The following is a 21,313-nucleotide window of genomic DNA, read 5'->3' on the forward strand; positions in this document are numbered from 1 at the left end:
AACGCGGTGACGTAGGACGGCGCCCTCACGGAAGGACCGCCCTAACCTCTCCCCCCACGCTCTGTTACTCAGTTTTGCCCCCCTTCACTCCCCCGCCCCCGGCCTGGCGTAGATCATGCCGCCAGTGGCGGCCCTGACTGCCGAGGAAACGGTAGCTTAGGACAGTTGGCTGTTAAGTGACACTGATTCTCCCCGCCCCGCCTGACCCCTGAGAAAGAGGCACGTCCCCCGCCGCGTGAGGGGGTGGGGAAGTGGGTAGTGAGTTCGGATCCACCTGGGAGGGGGGAGTGGAAGTTCCCCGCCCCGGACAGCGGCGAGGCGGCAGCCACAGGTAAGCAGGGGGCGGGGGGGGGCGGGGTGGGGACGTGCTCCCGCGTCCCCGGGCAGCAGGAGGGCGCGGGGACGGGGACGCCGCGGCGGGGCGCGCGTCTGGTGGGGGGCGCGCGGGGCGCCGCGGTGGGGGAGGGGTGCGGAGGGCGCTCGGCGGAAGGGGGAGGGGCTGCTCGCCCTCCCCCGGCGGGGCGCGCTTCCGGTTCTCGCTGCCCGGCCTGCTGCACCCCTTCAGTCGGCGGTGTCTTCCTCCCGCCCTCCCGCCTGCTGTCCCCCAATGAAAGTTAAAACGAAGACCTCCCGCCGCGGGGCGGTTTTCGCCTCTGAAGCCGCCTCCGCGGCCCAAGGCGAGAGCCCTCTGTCGAAGGTCTCGGGGTTGGGACGGGAGCCGTGGGGAGGGCGGCATGGCCTTGGCCTCCGCGCGTCGTCCGCCGAGCGCCGCCAGAGACCGGTTATTTTCTCCGAAGACCGTAGAGCGTGCCCGGCGCCCTCGGGGTGCGGGGCCCGGACCGCTCGCTGTCGGGGCAGAGCCAACCCTTATCATCCGGCAGCTTCCAGTCGAGTGGGGAGACATACGGTAGAATAATCATACACGAAGCAGTCATGGGAAGGTAGTGTGGAGTGACAGAACTCGTCTGTTTACCAATTGGACAGACGTTCAAACCGAGAAAACGTTCTCTTCTATTTCCTCCTGTATCACAAAACTAAGCATGGTATTTCAGAGCGTCCGCTTCGCCATGGAGCATCCCGCTTGATCTTTCAATTATTATTGTAGATGTCAAGGACTAGTTTTGTCAACTTTTGAGGCATAGTGGGCTAATAATAGTCATCGGGATCCTTTTCGTTTCTGAGGCTTAATTCAGCATAAATTTGGCAAGCATCTTCGCCAAACTGGCCTCGTTTGTGATGTATTTGTTTTATCATAGCAAAGTATGTTTGCTTATGTTTGCAAAAATAATTTTATCCCGAAAATTTCATTATGAACAGATGTATGCAGTTTTATTTAAATGCGGTTTTTCCTATAGACGGTATAATCTGCAGTTTTCCGCTGTCTCAAGTAGAATCAGTACGGTGTTCTTAAAGCCGAATATGTTCTATTGAATTTGCGGTTAACTTTTAAGGTTTGTCTGATACATCTGTGTAGTAGTGCTATATCACCAGTAGGTGGTAGTACCTTCAAAATGTTTTTTTCCCTTCACATGTCATTCCATTTATTTATATTGATACTACTGAATTTTCAGCTCTAAAATAGGATGTTCTCTTGTGCCTGAATTTTCCTGTTTCTAAAGCTGGGTTGAAGTAATTTTCTGAAGCTATCTTGTTTCATAAGGCATCTGAAGATATCATTGTTTCTATCAGTTTTAGGTAGGTAAACCCATCTAAACACGTTTTATTGAGTAGTAGTAAGTGCAACGGAGAAGGCAATGGCAGGCCACTCCAGTACTCTTGCCTAGAAAATCCCATGGATGGAGGAGCCTGGTAGGCTACAGTCCGTGGGATCGCTAAGGGTCGGACAGGACTGAGCGACTTCACTTTCACTTTTCACTTTCACACATTGGAGAAGGAAATGGCAACCCACTCCAGTGTTCTTGCCTGGAGAATCCCAGGACGGGGGAGCCTGGTGGGCTTCCGTCTAAGGGGTCACACAGAGTCGGACACGACTGAAGTGACTCATCAGCTCAGCAGCAGCCCTTGACTTCACTTTCACTTTTCACTTTCACACATTGGAGAAGGAAATGGCAACCCACTCCAGTGTTCTTGCCTGGAGAATCCCAGGGACGGGGGACCCTGGTGGGCTTCTGTCTATGGGGTCACGCAGAGTCGGACACAACTGAAGTGATGCAGCAGCAGCAGCAGCCCTATTGGGTAGATGCCTAAGCGAACTGAACACAATTTCTCAAACAAAGACGTAAACTTGCATGTTTATAACACCACTCTCCACGATAGCTAAAGGGCAGAAACAAGGCAAATCAGTGGATGAATGGATAAACAGACTGTGCTGTATCCATTCAGTAGTTATTTCTTTAGTCATCAAAGATGTGAAATACTAATACATGGTACAAGAGAGATTAACTTTAAAAATGCATAAATGAAAGAATTCACACAAAAGAGACCACACATTACATGATTCCATTTATATGAAAAATTTGGAAGAGGTAAATCCGTGAAATCAGAATGTACATGAGTGCTGGCCAGGGGCTGGGAGAGGAGAGAGTGGGGAGGAGCTGCTTATTGGCTCAAGAGTGCACTCTGGTGGAATGGGAGTGTGCTGGAGTGAGAGGAGGTGGTGGCACGACACTGTGAATGTGCTAAACAGCCCTGAATGGTTGATGTTATGTCGTGTCAGTGTCACGTTGGTATCTGTTTTTAATCTCAGAACTGTACCCTAACAAATTCAAGACAGGTCACTGTAATACCAGAAAGTATGTGGCTTTTGCCATGTGTCCTGCGCAGCCTTCAGGTCCCTGCTGAGCTGTCCAGGGTGGAACCTTGGTCCTAGAATTACAAGATCCCTAACTTAGCCTGTGATCTGATCACTTCCTTATTAGCAGTAATAAAAATTGGTTGATTTAGACACTGTGTTTTGTAACCAAGAAATAAACATGCTCAGCAATGATAATGATAATATGGACCATTCTCACAGCATAGAATGCCCTCTCTCCTCTCCTTAGACAAATTCTGCTCAGTCCCTGGTACTGCAAGCAGTGTCACCTCCTCTGGGTAGCCCACCCATCCCTACAGAGGCTCTGGATCCCACTCACCTCCGCCTTTCCCATCCTCCCGATGCCTTTGGAGGTGTCTGTGTGCATGGAGCACCCCGCTTAGGTAAGTGCCCGTTGTGACAGTCTTGTTCACACTTTATCCTCATGGTGCACCATAGCTCCGGACACAGTGAAGACCAGCTCAGACTGATACACAGGGCATATGACCATGCAGATAACTGTGTGTCCAGTCAGAATAGGGTATCTTGTGTTGGAGTCCAGGTGTGGGCTTGAATTGGCTGGGTCGGGCCCCGGGAAAAAGTCACTTGACTTGGCAGGCACATGGTGACATGTCTACTTAGAAATCTCTCGAAACTGCGTGCACTAATGAGGATTTGTTTATTTTCTGGGGATTTGGTTTAATTTTTTCCATCTGATTATCACAGGAGCTGATGTTGTAACTAAAGGTGAAGAACTCAGCATTTGAACTTAGTTGATCTCAGTTGAATGAACCCACTGAATGAACACATGTTGGTCAGTTCAAACAGACTCAAATGGTCAAAATTATTTATTTATTTTTATTGGAGGCAAATTACTTTACATTAATATATTGGTTGGTTTTGCCATACATTGACACAAATCCGCCCCAGGTGTACATGTGTTCCCCTTCTTGAACCCCCCTCCCACCTCCCTCTTCCCCATATCCTCCCTCCAGGTCATCCCCGTGCACCAGCTCCAAGCATCCTGTATCACGCGTCGCAATGCCATTCTCCCAAATCTTCCCACCTTCACCCTCTCCCACAAAGTCCCAAAGACTGTTCTATACACCTATGTCTCTTTCGCTGTCTCGTATACAGGGTTAAGGTTACCATCTTTCTAAATTCCATATATATGCGTTAGTATACTGTATTGATGTTTTTCTTTCTGGCTTACTTCACTCTGTATAATAGGCTCCAATTTCATCCACCTCATTAGAACTGATTCAAATGCATTCTTTTTGATGGCTGAAAAATACTCCATTGTGTATATGTACCAAAGCTTTCAAAAATATTTAATTTATTCAATGATTTTTTGAATTGTTTGCCTGGTATCCACAGTTGGGTTTCTGACAAAAACAAGTAATGACATTCTTTTTATTTCCAGCATAAAATTAACTGACGGGACTTTACGTACTTAAAGAGTGTTACAAATTTTGAAAAGGCTGTATGTACATGTGGTAATGTGGCATAAGCAGATAATGCTTTTATACTATGAATGAGGTTTTGTTAGGTAATTTTGGTAGATACTTTTATCGCATTAAGGAAATTCCTTGCTATTAGTAGTTTGCATTCTTCTTCTATCATAAATGATATATTGAATATTAACAAATGCATTTTCTAAAGCTACTGGGATGATAAGACTTTCTTCTTTTAATCAATGAACCTGATAACTAATATTTATATTAATTCTTTGTTAACAACCCTTGAGTTCCAGGGTAAAATCCAACTTGGTCATGGTGTATCATTGTTGCTGGATTTAACTGGCTTTATTTTGCTCAGGATTTTTGTGTTGAAGCCCATGAATGAGACTGAAATGCAGTCTTTCTTTCTTTCTTGTCCCATTTTTGTCTTATTTGGATCAAGTTCATACTGTCCTCATAGAGTGAGCTGGGCATGATTTGAGTGATTTTATGTGACAACTCAGAATCTTAGCTTCACCTCTGCAATGGCATCCTGTCAGTTGGCTGCCAATGGCTCTGCCTCCTAGCACTTATGCCCCATTTAACCCCCTCCCACGGGTGAGCCTGGGATAGGTGACTTGCTTCTAACAAGTAGAATATTAACTGGGTGCCCGCTCTCACTCCCTCTCTCTGGGGGAAGCGACTGCCATGTTGTGAGCTGCTCTGTGGAGAGACCCCGGTGGCAGAGACTGAGGGGCTTCTGGGCCACAGCCAGTGAGGAACTGAATCCTCGAGCTTGTGAGGATCTGAACCCTGCCAGACCACCTGGAGGACCTGAAAGTGGGTCCTTCCCCGGTGAGACTTTGGATGAGAGGCAGCCCAGCCTGACAGCAGGACTGTCACCTCATGGAAAGCTTGAGCCAGAGCCCCCAGGTAAGCCACACCTGGACTCCCAGCCCAAGGAGCGGTGATACAGCAAATGCTTGTTTCAAGGGGTTATATTTGGGGATAATCTGCTAGACAGCACAGAGAACTAGTGTACATGCCCTGGTCTCTGATCCTGCCACACTTCAGGGACCATCTTTGCACAGATTCCAACTGAATTTGTGCAGTGAAGCCGGACTGGGCCTCTCAACCTAGGTATTCTTCTGTAATACAGAAGTTTTAGAGAATTACTTCCATGTGGGAGGAACACTTTTGCAAAGGGAGAGGGAAACCAGTGAATATCCTCTTCCCCCTTTCTTCTCTTGGATGGGCTGCATCTTCTGAGTATGGCCTCTCAGAGGATGGTCAGCTTGTCAAAGAGCTGGTTGTTTTTGATACCAAGTGTTGACCAGGTTTTTTAATTAATCTGGTACAAATTCTCTGTCCATGCTTTGTTCCTATTTTCCTTCACTCTTCCTCCCCTGGATCAAATTCCCCAGAAGATAGTAGCATGAAAGCCTGTATTTCAGGCTCTCCTTTCTTGAGAAAGCAGGCTAAAACATATGTGTTTCTTGAAGGCTACGGTAAAACTCTCTTAATGTAATTTTTCTTTGTGGGAAGATTTTAACTTCCACTTATTTTTAAAGGAGTTTTGGGGCTATTTAACTTTATATTTCTTGTTTGGCTGGTGTTGGTCGATTTTGTTTCCCTAGGAGCCAGCCTGTTGCTTTTAATGTTTCAACAAATGTTTTTCACAATTCTTAGCAACAACTGAATTAATAGATAAGATTTTTCTTGAGTTTTACTTCAACCTATCAATTTCAGATATTCAGGTGGGCCTGGGCATATGTAGTTTTTAACGTTCTCCCTGCACTTGAATGATCATGAAAGTTACGTTCTGAGTGTCACTATGTTTCTACGTGAGAACTGGGATCATGCAGAAGTGAGACCCTCCCCACTACCTACATGTTGAGGACAAGTGTCAGTGGGGAAGATGGTGCCCTGGCTGACTCCCAGTGGAAGTCTAGGAATTCACCAGATGGAAAATGGTTTGAACCCATTTCAGATGGAAGAACGGTTGTGCAGACACAAGAAGACCCAGTCGTCTGAGGAGCTTAGGGATGGTTCAGTTCAGTTCAGTTCAGTCGCTCAGTTGTGTCCGACTCTCCGCGACCCCATGAATCACAGCACGCCAGGCCTCCCTGTCCATCACCAACTCCCAGAGTACACTCAAACTCATGTCCACAGAGTCAGTGATGCCATCCAGCCATCTCATTCTCCGTCGTCCCCTTCTCCTCCCGCCCCCAACCTTTCCCAGCATCAGAGTCTTTTCCAGTGAGTCAACTCATCGCATGAGGTGGCCAAAGTATTGCAGGTACATCATGTTATTTTCTTAAAATATCATGTTTACACTGGAAGTGGACTGACTCAAGGCTGAAGAAGTCAGCTGTTGGCCAGATGTACACGGGTCATTTTTCACTATTTATTTATCTATTGATTTTTAAATAGTTTAAGAAAATGAGGCAATTCCCTGGTGGTCCCACGGTTAGGACTCTGCCCTCCCACTGCAGGAGGCATGAGTTCAATCCCTGGTCAGGGAACGAAGATCCCACCAGGTGCACAGGGCAGCCAAAAAAAAAAGAAGAAGAAAATTAGTTGTTATAAACATTGTTTCTGTTCAGTCGCTCAGTCATGTCCAGCTCTGCAATCTCATGGACTGCCAAATGCCAGGCTTCCCTGTCCTTCAACAACTCCCAGAGCTTGCTCAAACTCATGTCCATTGAGTCGGTGATGCCATCCAACCATCTCACCCTCTGTCCTCCCCTTCTCCTCCCGCCTTCAATCTTTCCCAGCATCAGGGTCTTTTCTGATAAGTCAGCTCTTCGCATCAGGTGGCCAAAGCATTGGAGCTTCAATTTCAGTGTCAGTCCTTCCATTGGATACTGAGGGTTGATTTCCTTTATTATTGATTGGTTTGATCTCCTTGCAGTCCAGGGGACTCTCAGGAGTCTTCTCTAGCACCACAGTTCAAAAGGATAAATTCTTTGGCACTCAACATTCTTTACAGTCCAACTCTCACATCCATACATGACTACTGGGAAAACCATAGCTTTGACTATATGGACTTTTGTTGGCAGAGTACTGTCTATGCTTTTTAATACACTCTAGGTTTGTCATAGCTCTTCTTCCAAAGAGTACGCATATTTTAATTTCATGTCTGCAGTCACCATCAACAGTGATTTTGGAGCCCAAGAAAATAAAGTCTATCACTGTTTCCATTGTTTCCCCATCTAGTAACATATAATGTTGTGTTTGTTTCAGGCATACAGAAAACAAACGTGGTTGCCACAGGGGAGGAGGGTTGAGGGACAAAGAAAATAGGTGAAGGGAATTAAGAGGTACAGACTTCCATACATGTTATATTAGTTTCAGGTATACAACATAGTGATTCCATATTGTAATACATTACAATTTCATCACCTCAGTGAGACCAGCAAGCATCTGTCACCATGTACATTTGTCACTGTATTATTGACTATGTGAACATTATATTCCCTATGTGAACATTATATCCCAGTGACTTATGTATTTTCTATTTGGAAATTTGTACCTCTTAATTCTCTTTATCTATTTGATTTGTGAATATTTATTAGAAGGGTTGATGCTGAAGCTGAAGCTCCAATAGTTTGTTCACCTGATTCAATGAGCCGACTCATTAGAAAAGACCCTGATCCTGAGAAAGACTGTAGACAGGAGGAGATGGGTATGACAGAGGATGAGATGGTTGGATGGCATCACTGACTCAGTGGACATGAGTTTGACAAGCTCTGGGAAATAGTGAAGGACAGGGAAGCCTGGCATGCTGAAGCACATGGGGTTGCAAAGCATCAGACACGACTGAACAACTTAATTAATTCACTTCTTCGTGGCCTTTTGAAACAACAAGTAAATGAAATTAGACAGCAATTGGTTTTTTTTTAATGTCTGACTTATTTCACTTAGCATAATACCCCAGTTCAGTTCAGTTCAGTCACTCAGTCGTGACCGACTCTTTGCGACCGAATTAATCACAGCACGCCAAGCCTCCCTGTCCATCACCAACTCCCAGAGTTCACTCAAATTCACGTCCATCGAGTCAGTGATGCCATCCAGCCATCTCATTCTCTGTCGCCCCCTTCTCCTCCTGCCCCCAATCCCTCCCAGCATCAGAGTCTTTTCCAGTGAGTCAACTCTTCACATGAGGTGGCCAAAGTATTGGAGTTTCAGCTTCAGCATCAGTCCTTCCAATGAACACCCAGGACTGATGATCTTTAGAATGGACTCGTTGGATCTCCTTGCAGTCCAAGAGCCTCTCAAGAGTCTTCTCCAGGTCCATGTTTAAAAACCAAACACTTGATTAAAAACTGGGCAGAAAACCTGAATAGACATTTTAAAGATGGCATACAGATTGCAATAGGCACATGAAAATGTGTTCAGAGTCACTCATTATCAAGAAATGCAAGTCAAACCCTTAATGAGATACCACCTCACACCCGTCCAAATGACAAATTATCAAGGAGACAAGAAACAGCAAATGTGGGCGATGATGTGGAGAAAAGGGAACTTTCCTGCACTGTTGCTGGGAATGTAACTCGGTACAGCCACAGCAGAAGACAGCATGGAGATTCCTCAAAAAGCCAAATGGAGAGCTACCATAAAACCCAGCAGTTCTACCTTTGCCATTTATCTCAAGCAAGGGCTACTTTGAATATGTGCCCCTATGCTCAATGCAGCACTGTGTATAATAACCAAGATATGAAAGTGACCTACACGTCCAACATGGGTCTTGTATTGCTGTCCCACAGCATTTGGGTTTAATTCCGTGGATGATGGAAGTGGTGGGAGAGATTTGAGTAATAGAGGAATGATGCATGAGTCATGTTTTACCAGGCTCTGTCTGGTGGCAGAGTAGGGAATTTCCTGCAAGAGGCCAGTCTAGGGTCGGATAAAACTCCTTAGGAGGTTACTACACTGATTAGGGGAGATGGCCAACACTTTGCTCCTCTTTTGCAGCTAATCTGTGATGCTCATCCGTTCCCTCATTTCACACCTCCTGTGTCATTAATTCCCTTCCTCAAGGTCTTCTGAAACTTGCCCCCCTCCTCTGATACCTCTTTCACTCCTTGGTTTCATTTATCTTTTATTTCCTACTTTCTTGTAAACACAAATGATTCTGATTGTGACATGTCAGAACTATTTGCAACATCCTTTATCTACTGACACCATGAGTTCATGAATACGTAAAATTTAGTCTCGTGCTCTCTTTTTTGTGGCCACAAACAGCTTTAGCACCTGGGACAAGAGTAGAAGCATGATGGATGGTATGGAAGGACATATTTATCCCGTGAGAGGTTGACACTGTCTTCCAGGTTATTTCAGGAGGCCTCTTGGAATCCAGGCAAGCATGTCTATGGCACAATTTAGAATTATGAAATCTAGCTCAGTGCTCTGCATTCATGGTTTAGTGTTTGGGCAAGATTCTTCCCCACCCTGAGCTTCCATTTTTACATCTGTAAAGTGGGAATCAAACAACCCCAACACTATTATCTCAGCGTTTTCGGGGAATTCAATAAGAGAGATGTGAGAAAACTTTCTTGGCTTCCCTGGTGGCTCAGACCATAAAGAGTGTGCCTGCAGTGCGGGAGACTCGGGTTTGATCCCTGGGTTGGGAAGATCCCCTGGAGAAGGACATGGCACCCACTCCAGTATTCTTGCCTGGAAAATCCCATGGATGGAAGAGCCTGGCAGGCTACAGTCCTTGGGATCTCAAAGAGTCAGACATAACAAAGCAACTTCACTTTCCTTTTCCTGAAAAACTTTCAAAGGTGTACAGTGCGGTAGAGATGTTAGTGATTCATTTATCAAGGAAGAGAAACTCAGGAATGGAGTAGAAAGTGAGCAGTCATGATGAGGTCTTTCTCTTCTCTTTGCTGTGAAGTCCATGGAAGTGCTTCTGCTTCAGGGCACGTGTGTGTGTTTCTTCATGGTGGGATGTGTGTGGGTCAGAAAGAACATCCCAGAACCTCACCCCAGCCCCTACTGGCTGACTTGCCAGGGGCCCTCAATTTGTCTCTGTGTTGGGGCAGAGCTCTGGTCACGGACCCGTCATCTGTGAAATTGGAATCTAACGCATAAATCAATCCAGGCCGTAGGACATGGCCTCCCCATTCTCTGAGCAATTCTCTCAGCCAGTGGACAGGCTTCCCAGAAGAGGAGTCACCTCTAGAAGGACTGGAATAGCAGACTGATGGGGCCTCTTGCATCACTGAGTCCCTGACACCCTGCTCACCTCTCCTTGTATCTGAGCCTAATGCCCAATTCCATGAGTGTTCTTTGATTTCCATCTCTGACTGATTGCTAAGGTCTGAAAAGATAAGCCGTGTATCACTGATGAGGACACTGTGTTTTCAAAACATGTATAATTAGTTCACTTTGGTTTTACTATAACTATTTCTGTCTTCCACCTGAGTAATATCTGGATCTTAATCACATCTGCACATGAAGCACTTGGAATAGAGCTTTGACCATGCCGAGGCTGTCAGTACACAAATGACCAGATGAGAGACGTGACCTGTGGGGTGCTCTTCAGGCACACATCTTCCTTCATGGTCTTCGTATGCAAGAGATTTTAAGTCAGGTGTGTCTGGCTGTGGAATGAAGGGCACAAATATCATGCTTTCTGTTATTTCCCCTTGCAGAGCAAGGCCGTTTGCCTTTGCTAGGACATGGCTCTGGCTACACATTTTTCCTAGGCCATCACTAGGATAGATTCCAACCAGCTGGACCAGGCCCTGAGGTGAATTGGGAAGGTGATGGAGTGTAAGGCTTAGTGAGAAAACCATCATGTTGGCATATGTTTTGGAGGAAGGTGAAAGTGTGTATGCTTCCACAAAAATTTTGTTTTCAAGAAGAATAAGAAGGCTATGTGTTTAGCTGCGTGAATTAAGTTGTCAGTAGTTATCAGATGACACCATAATCTCTTCATGGGGGATGTATTTTGTGTTCCTCTCAGTGCGGAGTATAGACAGGTGAGTCCTCGTGACAAGCACCTGTCCTTGTTCCTGAGAGGTGAGATAAAGTCCTGGGTTCTGGAGACCCATGGGGGAGCCCCTGGGCAGGAGTACACACGGGGCTAGAAGCCAGAATTGTAACCAGTGTGCTGCTTCAGCCTTGGGCCTCACTATTTCACACAGTGACTCTCATCATGAAACAGCAAACGTTGAATAACTGGCATTTCAGAGAAGAAGACTTGCCATATTTCTTCATATTATTTATAACATGTTTTGATCAATAGCTGTTGGGAAGCCACTTGCAGTCACTGAGCCTCACTTTCTATAGCTCTACATGGAAGATTGCAGCATGACCCTCTTTAAAGCTACGCAGTGTGTGTGTGTGCGCGCTTTGTTGTTCTGTCATGTTACTCTTTGCAACACCATGGACTCAGGTTACTTTGTCCATGGGATTCTCCAGGCAGGAATACTGGAGTGGGTAGCCAGTCCCTTCTCCAGGGGATCTTCTGACTCAAGGATCGAACCTAGGTCTCCTGCATGCAGGGATTTTGTTTACAGTTGAGCCCCCAGGGAAGCCCCAAAGGTACCCAGAGAAGGTAACAAAAGAGGGCAGAAATGTATCAAAATTCTTTGGAGTTTCTGACTTTCCTGAGGATCCTCTTCCAGCTTCCCAGGTCTGTCCTTCGTTGGTACTCAAGCTCCATCCATTTCTCTCCTCTGCTGCCTCTCTCTAGGGCTCCATTTCCCCAAGGATTCCAGAGGTGTGCCCCACACTGAGCTTGGTTGTGTGTCTCACTCCCTCCACGGGGAGGCTGCTCCCAAGGGAAGAGATTGATGGCTTGTAGCCCACAGTCAAGCACAATACCGGCACCCAAATTAACTCACTCGGATTGAAGCAATGGACAGATAAATGTGTTCAGACATTTCAATTCTCGTTGGAATTGTGGATTTTAACAGAGACCTCCTGGGAGAAGTGAACCCAAATTGACAAACCGATGGTAGAAATTTCATGCTCCATGAGAAGCTCCCAGGGAAATAAAAGAGTGTGGGAGACATAGTTCGGACTTACTGTATTTTACTAATGAGACTTCCACCCACTCGGTCCAGTATGGGACAGAGAGGGAACTCTCAGGCCAGAGTGAGGGACATGTGTGTGTGTTTCCTCATGGTGGGATGTGTGTGGGTCAGAAAGAACATCCCCCTACCTCACTGCAGAGGTAGCAAGAGATGAGTATCACTTTCTGCAGAAGGAGTGAAAGTGAGAAAGGATAAAGGGAGAAGGAAGTGCACAAACACAGCTTACATGTCTTGTGTTTCTATTAAGTTTTAATAACCTATGAGGTTTTGTTTTTCACGTAATCCATGGTCATTCACGTCTCTCAGACACAGGACGTGGTTCAAAGTACTGATAATGAGCCAGTGTAATTTCTTGATGCTCAGCCCTCACCCTGTTCCTATCAGGAATTCAGCAGGGGTAGAGGGAGGCCTGGGCTTCCCAGGTGGCCCTAGTGGTTAAGAACTCAGCTCCCATTGCAAGAGTCATAAGAGACGCTGGTTACAAAGAGTGGGGCATGACTTTGCAACTAAACCACCACCACCATCTTGTTTGAAGGATTTCAGACATTTTGGACCACAGGCAACCATAGAGGCCTGGCAGTTTAGAGGAGAATTTAAGCCAGTGGCTTTATCTGAGTTTCTGTAACCTTTGGGCTTACTGATAACACTGATTGACTTGTTTATTGATTTCGTACAGAATATGAACTCAAGGGAGGTCAAACTGAAGTGCGTGTGGTGCTCGGCCAACTACCAAGGCAGAGAAGGCTCCTGCAGGTGGAGCCCAGGTGGCTCTTCTATTGGTTGCAGCTCCAGCTCCACCTCCTTTCTCAGCACATAAATCTCCCAACCTCACTGAATCTCCACCTGAAGTGAACAGAAGCTGCACACTCAAAGGCAGGCAGAGAGCAGCACACACAGCTGAAAGGAAACTCAGAGGAGGGAGTCGCCAAGAAAAGTGGCCATGGAGCTCGTCCCAAGCTTTTCCGTGGAAACCTGGGTTCTCCTGGCTATCGGCCTGGTGCTCCTCTATGTGTGAGTAACCGTTAGGCTCATCTTTTCTGTAACCTGGGTCTTGAGGTGCTAAGCAGGAAAGGGGGTTCCCTTAGTTTTTTAAAGTTCAAAGTAAGTGGAGGGGAAGTTGCTCAAGCATCAGGTGCTATGGGCCCCAAATGGGTTATTATTGCTCTTACCCACATCTGTTGAAGGAGGTAACTTTACTCCCGAGTTGCTGTTAGCATAGTTAGGAGGGTTTGTGACATTCTTTGCTCCTGTGAATGACCCTCTGATTGACTACCAGTTTGCATGGACCTAGACTAGTCAACCAGAATCCATTAAGGACAAATTAAAAACAACTGGCCCATGTACAGCATAGTCCTCACTGCTTCCCATGGCTGGGAATCCTGGAGGTAAGAAGTAACGTGGGTGTTTTGTTTCATTCTCTCTGACTTCTGGATTCTGTACCTGCTGCAAGAGACATGAAGAAGGATTGGCCCCTTTGTCACTCAGGAGTTCCTGCTCCAGACCCTCCTTCCAGGTGTCATTTGCACAGGGCACCGGGTGCACCCAGACTTTGTTGGGAGCCTTTTTTTCATACTCAGCCCTCCCTCTTTTCTGTGCCCCTCCTCAGGGCATCCCTTCCTAAGACTCAATTCCCGCACCCTGTCCTCTGCAGAATTATCTAGTTTCCAAATGAGAAAGCTTAAGATCTGAGAAGACTTTGTAGAAAATTTGAAATTATATTCATTTCTTTCACCTTTTTTTTCAATCTCTGGAAGGGTTAGAATTGGTGTACATATTTGTATCCCTGTGATACGAAATCTGCTAAGCCTACATGAGGCACAAGCCCCAGAGTCCAATTAGGATTTTAATGACTTTTCCCTGTATAAATATGGCACAGGAGGTTGAATTAAAACCCTCTAGCAGAAAAATTCCTTTCAGTGTTGAGATTGTGTTATCATGCATTAGGTTGGGACAGGAGTTACTTCCAATGAGTGATTAGAGATACCCCTAAAATCACATTTGGGTTCTGTGTCAATTTCGTTTTCACTAAGTGTAGGAAATTATGATGACATGTACGTGGGTAATATTAACCTCATTTTAATTACTTGAAAGAACCATTAGGAATTTAAGGTATTGCAGCAATATATTTTCTGTCTGATATTATAAAATTAATTGGTACAGTTTAATTTCACTCTATTTAGTACTAGAAATAAAAAACTGATATGAGTATTTCCAGCATGTGTTTTTTCCCTGAAGGAAGAGGACTGTTGTCCAGTACCTAGAAAGTTATGTAAATAAATTCACCCTCTAGAATAATGCCTGGAATATGAATCTAGTGTACTAAAATATTCCTGTGGTATATCTATTTAAATATACATGTCCAGTAAGCTATTTTAATCTTCAGGGCAAATGAGTATACATGCCTGGGAGCCAGTGATGATATGAGAGGCATCCAGAAGGAGATGGGCATGGAGGGGAGAATATTCCTCATTCCTCAGAGCAGACCCCCCAGAGATTCTCCTCAGATCTGGTCCCACAGGAGGTCAGCAGGGTTGGCATCTCATCTGCTTGAAGCCTGGGGACAAGACATAATCTCAGTCACACTGTGTGTGGTCCGTCTGACAGTGGGGCTGGTACTAGCCAGTGTCCTCACCAGGCAAACATCCCTGTAGCCTGAGAAGGTGCTGGTGCAGCCACGAATCAACCATTGCAGGCAATATTCTTATTATGCAGACACAGTGTAAGGACTGTGAAAATGATTGGTTTTATCTTTAGCCCTTTGCTTTTTACCCAAAATAGCATTACTGCACCACAAAGGGAAGGGCTAGAAAGAAGCCAAAGAATTCACTCAGTCCACCTGCTGCCTTGGTGGAACCATGTGATTTAGACACTAGACCAGATCTCTCTGTGGGACCTGTGTTGCCAACATGGTCACTCAAAGGCCTGGCATCACTTTTGAGTTCATGTAGCACACTGAAGGTTCAGAAGCAGAAACTGACTTGCCCTGTTTGTGAAGAGAAGCAGGAAAGGAAGACAAACCAAAGGGGAATCAACTGGGGTGGGAATAGGCCAGGCCATACCTTTTGTGGTGATTGGTGCCCACACCTCCACCACTTGCTCTGGAGGAAAAAGAGATATAGCCAACTGGGCTTGGCCAAGGTACTTCTGTGTGCACTTCCAGCAGCGGTCCTTCCATGAATTTTTTTGGATTTCTCTTATCACATACTGTAAGATTGCTGGCTTTATACAGAAATTAGAACCTGTGGTACCTTAAACGCTAACTTCCAAAGAAGGAGAGACAAGATCTTAATTTAATATTCTAGAGTTATTTTTGGTCACACAAAGTATCTTTTGCTCTACACGGAAAGGTAACTGAAGACTGGGAACCCTGATATCTCTTTGTTAAAGTGCCCATAGGGCATGTTAAACCATTTACACACAGCCTGCTTTTCAACCATACCTTATTTATTTGCCTCTACAGAGTTAGTCTTGGAGGCCTAGAAGGTTCACATTTAAATCACTGATGGCACTCTCTTCCTTTAGCCTCTCTTTTGCTGCACTCTGTCATCTCTCAGCAACACCAGAGTGAGCAGGTTGCAAAGATCTAGATCCCAGAGTTTGGGCTTGCACACATAATACATGAAGGATAACCTGCAGGCAGGCTTGCCATAGGGAGCACCAGCCTTGATTTTAAGATAGTTGAAGTGCAGAGGCTTTGTGATTGAGCATCTTTAGAAAAATGATTGTATTTCAGGCACTGGGCTTAGCAGGCAGTTGGAGGACCTGACGCCATGAGGTGGGGAATGGTCTGGAGATGGATCCTTTAGTCATTGATTCATGTATACAGTTTCAGGGGACAAAAGGGTCAATCACTGCAACTTATTTGTAGTTCAAGTCAACCAAATTGCCTGATGACAGAGCCCTGTGTATAGCTGAAAGGTGCTCAATTTCTACGATGGCAATGGAAGCCTTGAACGCAGTTTTCATTCTACAGATAAGAACAACAGTGTTGTTTTAAGGCCTGCTTGTGAAGACAGAGTTAAGAAGAATCAGGTCTTAAACTGAGGTCAGATCATGGAGGGAGTTCTGATGCATTGGCCACTTTATGGGGAAAGCTTACTCATTGGTAAAGACCCTGACACTGGGAAAGATTGAGGGTAGGAGAAGAGTGTGACAGAGGATGACATGGTACAGAGGATGAGATGATTGGATAGCATCACTGACTCAATGAACATGAGTTTGAACAAACTCCAGGAGATAGTGAAGGCCAGGGAAGCCTGGCGTATTGCAGTCCATAGGGTCACGAAGAGTCAGAAACAACCAAGTGACTAAACAACAAAACAACATAGTGGAAAGGAAAAGGCTAAGAACAATGCTAAGGCAGAGTCTAGTAACTCTGTCATTGGGTGGATGCAGTTAACCAAAATCTCATGTTTGATACAGAAAAAGAAAGTTTCCCCTTTGTATCCAGAATGAGAACCTCTAAATCATGAACAAGTCAATTTACTAAATACATATGAATGCATTTTTTTGGAGGAATTGTAGCCTAAACCTTTCAGGAGCTCTGAAATTGTAAACATGTATCGTGCATCCACTCTAGGATTTGAACCATCAAGATTTCAGCTGCTATTTATGGTCTCACTGTGGAGGAGGGAAAGAAGATGATGAATGAAAGTAATTATTGCTTTTGGAATTGCTGTTATTATTTATTGCCTACATGTTACCTCTCCAGCTGATGGTTCCAGTTCTGAGTCAGTGAGTAGCTAGCTCCAGCACTTATTCCACAATCCCTGACCTGGATTTCCTCTTTCACTTTATAGATATGGAACTTATTCACATGGACTGTTTAAGAAGCTGGGGGTTCCTGGCCCAAGACCTCTGCCTCTTTTTGGAAACATTCTGTCCTACCAAAAGGTGCATATTGCTTGATGTCCTTTTATTGCTTCTTATGGTTGCAAATCCCAGCTGAGTTCCATAGTAAAAATTCTCCTCCTCAGTAGGCAGTTGTCAGTTTTCATATTTCCCAGAAGTGGCATTGTAGGCCCCACCCACACATGCCCTCTTTAGCCCAGGCCTCTATTGTCAGCTGTCAGGAGCCTCAGGTTTGCCTCCTCAGACTGTCGAGCTCTCTTGGCTGAGTCAGCACAAGACTTGAAGTTCCATCTTGTAAGCTTTGTGAAGAGGATCTTCTCTCTGCCAGGTGCAAATTCCCAGCAAGGCAAAGTCCTACTAATTGTCAGGAGAAAAGCATGAAGGGATGCCTCGTTGTGGTTCAATAAGCAGTGTACACTAGAATCAGATGAGTCCTGTTGGTAACATAAGCTCTGGGTACCGTTTTTACTCCTTTCTCCTGAATTGCTTGGATGGTTCAGTTCTAATGTATCAGGTAATTTTCACATTCTTGGATTCTCTCAAGAACTGCTAATGCCTGCAGTTTTTTTCCATGTTCTACCTTACCTCTTGCTATGCGTGACATTTTGGGGACATAAAAAATGGGCCAAAAGCTTTCTGGTTTTCTTCTGTGCCTTCAAAGCAGGCAAAACTCATTCATGGGTGAGTTTGAGCTGGGAATGAGTGTAACTGAGGCAAGGTTGTCTATTTACTTCAGATATTTAACCACTAAATAAGTTGTGGAGTTTTTTTTTAATGAGGCAGAATCACATACACAAAAGTCACTAGAAAGGATATGATTTGACAAAATTATTAGAAGTTTTATTTAACTGAAAGGAGTGTACCAGGTGGCAGATGCACTGTGAATTCTGATATTCACCCAGCTCTGATGCCTCCCCCAGGACCTGCCCCTGAACTAAAGGCCGTGAGCTGCGTCTCAGTGTGCAGGGGCAGAGCCCTGTGTGCAGGATGCTCTCTGGCTCAGATTTCCTGTCTTGACATGAGGCTTGTTTCTCAGATCCTGATTCTCCCACCTGAGCTCTTCACTGTCTCACTACTGCCTCGGAACTTCCGAACATTTTCCATTTGAAGAAGCAGTCATTTCCTCTCCACCTTTCCCAGGTGAACTCCTTAGTAGGTGCACCCCCACCCACATTTCTGAGACCTTCATTTACTTGTTAAAGCATTAAATATCATGATAGAGACTTAGGGACAGGCTTTTTTTTAAGTTACAGAAGTAAAAACTCAGGCCAGGTGTTTAAAACACACTGTTCTTTATGTATTTGTGGCATCGCCCCATCTTTTCCACGTTGAGCTGGAAAGCTAGAAGGCGAGTCCACTTTGTCATCCGTTCAATCACTCACTCACTTTCTCACTGAACACACACCCCTTGGACAACTTTAAATCTGCGAGATTAGAAGACATTACTGGCACGTTAACTTCCTTATTCTGCTGGAATTCTAGAAAGAGCTCATGAGATAAATGAAAAGGTTGTTAAACTAGGGGATGAAAGTGTGTGTAGGAAACTCTTACTTCCCTCATCTTCAGTTTTCTCACATGTCCATGGCGGATTAGAGATTAAGAGATTTTAGAAAAGACATACACAAGCAAAAAGCCTTCAGAAAGACAAGGAGCAATTAGTATTCACTGACAGGGGTAACTGTTTAGTATCTATAATAGTCAAAGAAAATTCAAGAGTGATTTTAAATTGTCAGTAACAAATATCTCCTCTATTTTCTTTCCTTTCCCTTAAGACATTTGTGAATAAGAACTTCCTTCCAATTGCCAGTGAAAAATAGTAGTTAGGTGAATTAGAGGTAGGGTTCAATACGGTATATTAATAATGTAATACTGTTTTTCCTTGTAGGGTATTTGTGGGTTTGATGAAGAATGTTTTCAGAAGTATGGGAAAATGTGGGGGTGAGTATTCTGAAAACTTCCATCAGACACACTTGTTATAATAATCCTGCCCTCCCCTTGGTGATGTAGAGGGCAGTCTCGGTCCAGAGCTTCTTGGAATGAAGTCATTTGCTGTAAAACTTGCAGGCTTGTTCTACCACAGATCCTGGAGGCCACAGATATCCAGGTCTGCAGTCTGAATCAGGCCTGGAGAGTTACACGTCATCACTTTTCTCCAGACTTTGAGGCCCAGGGACTCCTAGCATCACTTTCTGTCCAGGATCTCACTCTTCTCCCCTTTTCCATTTTTCTCTCCTTAGGTTACTTTAGTTGCATAAAATGTGCTATCACAGAACATTCTAATATTTGCTCATAAATGTATCTTGTGATTCCTTCCCACATGATTCTCTTTTAATTTAAACCCAATATCCTTTATTTAAATTCTGGATTTAATATGTCCTTTTAGAAAAAGAGATGAAGGTTATAGGTTAACATAATGGGAAATCATTTCTGCTCAGCTTTTTAATTCCTCTACATGTATGGAGTTTGTTGTTTGTTTGTTTTTTAATTTTCAGGTAAGATTTTCCAATAGAATTGTATTTAATGATTGTTTCCTCTACTGTTTTTCTCTGACCTTGAGGAGATATAGGGTATATATTTCTAACCTGAGTGTGTCAGTTAAGTTTTAGGAGCTGTTGGAGGTTTGGTGAGAACAGAGGGAAAGGTGTCATGTGGTGCTTCTTTGCCAAAAGCAAGTGGCAGAGGCTCTACCTGTCTGGGCCTCTTCATCTTCTCTCATGAGTCCCTCAGAAACCATAGTAACTTGTGAGTTACCATGGCCCCAAACGTCAACCTGGTTGAGTGGAAAGAATACATAGCTCTGGGACACTACTGGCCCAGCTCCAACTGCCCCTCCAACATTTAGTACTTGTGAGCTCTTGCTAGAGTCCCTTTTTCATGGTGGATCCCAGTTCTCTCTTTAGAAAGTGGTTCTCACGCATGGATGTATGAGGAGCACCTGTGAGATAAATATAGACTTTGACTCCACTTGTCTATATAAATATAGACTTTGACTCCACTCCTCAGTACACAGAATCACTATGATCTGTGGTGAGTTCAAATATCTGAATTGTAACTGTTAGTGAGGAGAAGTTATTAAGGCTGGAGTGACATCATGAATATAAAGCAAACCACTATCTCTTCTCCACCCAAGTGTTGTTGCAAAACAGTGGTGGGAAGAAGGGAATCCAAGTAATATGGTCAGTCCGGTGGAAGAGCAGATTAAGTGCCTCCTCAGCCCCAGGGATTCGGGAGCTTGGTGGGCTGCTGTCTATGGGGTCGCACAGAGTCGACTTAGCAGAAGCAACTTAGCAGCAGCAGCAATCCCTCCTGTCACTGCTTCAGCACTAAATGTTCTTGACAACCACTTACACCCTCTGAGTTTGGGGACAGCTTTTAAAAATGGGCAGAAGTAAGTGCATTGTTTCTCTACAATCTTTACATGTAATCACAAAACCATTTGAAATTCTTCTGTGAAGTTAAAGTAGGAATAGGGAACATGTAGAAAATCTTCCAGTTAGTTCTAGCCATTGCAAATGATTGACAGTGAAAGCAAAATATCAGAACAAAGTGTAAATAACTCAGAGTAAACCTCTTGCCAGTGGCCCATTCCCATGAAACGGCATCCTGACAAGTCAGGAGATGAGGTCAGTGACGTGTCACATCTGAGGAGTCAGCTTTATGTGATAGGTGGGTCAAACGTGGGCCTGCCGAGCTGGTGATGGATGTCACCTACATGGAGCCCGAGGCCCACGGGACCCATGTAATTGTCAGGCGAGTGTATGTTTCTCGGTTCTTGTCTCATCACGATAATGATTTGGGGCAATGGACATTAAAGCCCTCAGCGCATCACAGCTCTCGGGTCTTGAACAAAACATGTCATAGCTCTTAGACAAATCAGTGTTACAGCCCTAATTTATTTAGAAGATAGCAGGAGAATCCACTCTGGAAGAAGAGAAGAGAGTGGAGGAGTGTGCCAGGGTGCGCCCAGGGTGAGGTGGGGGGTGGAGAGACAGAGAGAGAAAGTGCTGGGCTCCTCCTTTTATATGTTTTCTTCCTCCTGGATCTGCCCTACACAAATTGGGCTCAGCCAGGAGTGCTGTTCTACCTGAAGTCCTCACTCTGGTCCTCGGACCTTTCTTTGACCTTTCTTTGTTCTATTTTCGAGATCTTTTCCCTTCCTTGTCTTTTAGTCACTGCCATTTTGGACTCCTTTTCCCTATTCTAACTACCTAACATAATGA

The 21,313-nt window shown here is 44.9% G+C and overlaps 1 pseudogene across 1 annotated transcript in view; it reads left to right on the forward strand.

Annotated features, from left to right (window-relative positions):
• Positions 1 to 711: 711 nt before the first annotated feature.
• Positions 712 to 21,313, forward strand: part of LOC129545710 (cytochrome P450 3A24-like) — a 49,274-nt pseudogene continuing 28,672 nt past the window's right edge. Inside the window, exons 1-5 of the transcript XR_016036594.1 lie at positions 712 to 941; positions 3,003 to 3,156; positions 12,919 to 13,253; positions 17,042 to 17,135; positions 18,979 to 19,031. The product of XR_016036594.1 is annotated as a cytochrome P450 3A24-like (transcript). The remainder of the gene's footprint in view (positions 942 to 3,002; positions 3,157 to 12,918; positions 13,254 to 17,041; positions 17,136 to 18,978; positions 19,032 to 21,313) is intronic.

The sequence above is a fragment of the Moschus berezovskii genome, chromosome 27 (genome assembly GCF_049115385.1).
Source record: "Moschus berezovskii isolate FMDL1 chromosome 27, NW_MosBer_1.0, whole genome shotgun sequence".
Taxonomy (NCBI): domain Eukaryota; kingdom Metazoa; phylum Chordata; class Mammalia; order Artiodactyla; family Moschidae; genus Moschus; species Moschus berezovskii.